Consider the following 1375-nt stretch of genomic DNA (forward strand, 5'->3'; position numbering starts at 1 on the left):
TCTTGACTCCTCCCCTACAATTCTTTTTTAATACATCATTGGATTTGACTTGGTAAAAATGTGTTGAATATTTTTGCACCTGTGTCATGAGATATATTGGTCTGTAATTTTCCATACTTGTAGTGTCTTTATCTAATTTGGTATTAGGGTAATGTTGGCCTCATAGATTGAGTTAGGAAGTGTTCCCTCTGTTCCATCCATTGGGTTTTTTAAAATTAAAATTTATATTTGTGAGAGAGAGAGAGAGAGCAAGAGAGAGAGAGAGAGCGTGCAAATGCACACACACTTGTGCACACAATAGCCGGGGGATGAGGGGGGTGAGGGGCAGAGGGAGAGGGAGAGAGATAATTTTAAGCTGAATCTCCACTGAGCACAGAGCCCAATGTGGGGCTTGATGTCAGGACCCATGAAATCGTGACCTGAGCCAAAACCAAGAGTTAGATGCTTAACTGACTGGGCCACCCAGGCGCCCGATCTATTGAGTTTTTAATGTGCAGAATCACACCTTTAATTTTTTTTTTTTAAAGATTTTTTATTTATTTATCTGACAGAGAGAGATCACAAGCAGGCAGAGAGGCAGGCAGAGAGAGAGGAGGAAGCAGACTCTCTGCCAAGCAGAGAGCCCGATGCGGGGCTCGATCCCAGGACCCTGAGATCATGACCTGAGCCGAAGGCAGCGGCTTAACCCGCTGAGCCACCCAGGCGCCCCCACACCTTTAATTTTTAAGATTGCTGAACATTTTAATTTAAAATCATGCTATCATATTTCTGCTTTAATTTTTTAAATTATCTTAATTTAATCACCTTTCCACACATGACAACATAAATGTGGTTATACATACATGTCCCCCTTTTTAATGCAGTCTACTATTTTCCTTACTTTGGGCTTGAATTTCCACCTCCTTCTTTTCTAAAAAAGAAGCTCCTCATTAACCCATTTTAATAATCTATTATGTATCCTTCTATATTTTTTTGCATTCTTATAATCAATCACGATAGAAATACACATGCATGCATGTATAAACACATAATAGTTTTTTTGTCGTTGCTACCATGATGGTATCGTATTAATTGTACTTCTCCATATCTTGTATATTGTATATATAATGATAACCTTGTGTAAATGTCTCCAAGTCAACTTATATAGTTCTAATTCATTGTTTTAAATGGTTGTATAATATTTGTGGTGTAGGTATTTTATAGCTTATTTACACTTCTTGTTTTGATGAGCCTTTAATTTTGTTTCCAGTATTACTATAAACATCCTCACACATATGACTTCATATATTGTGCTTATATTTCTATGGAAGAGATATCCAGGAGTTGGATTACCGAGTACAAGATGTGTGTGTGTGTGTGTGTGTGTGTGTGTGTG

This window comes from Enhydra lutris, unplaced genomic scaffold (genome assembly GCF_002288905.1).
Source record: "Enhydra lutris kenyoni isolate GAN:26980312 unplaced genomic scaffold, ASM228890v2 scaffoldscaffold150, whole genome shotgun sequence".
NCBI lineage: Eukaryota > Metazoa > Chordata > Mammalia > Carnivora > Mustelidae > Enhydra > Enhydra lutris.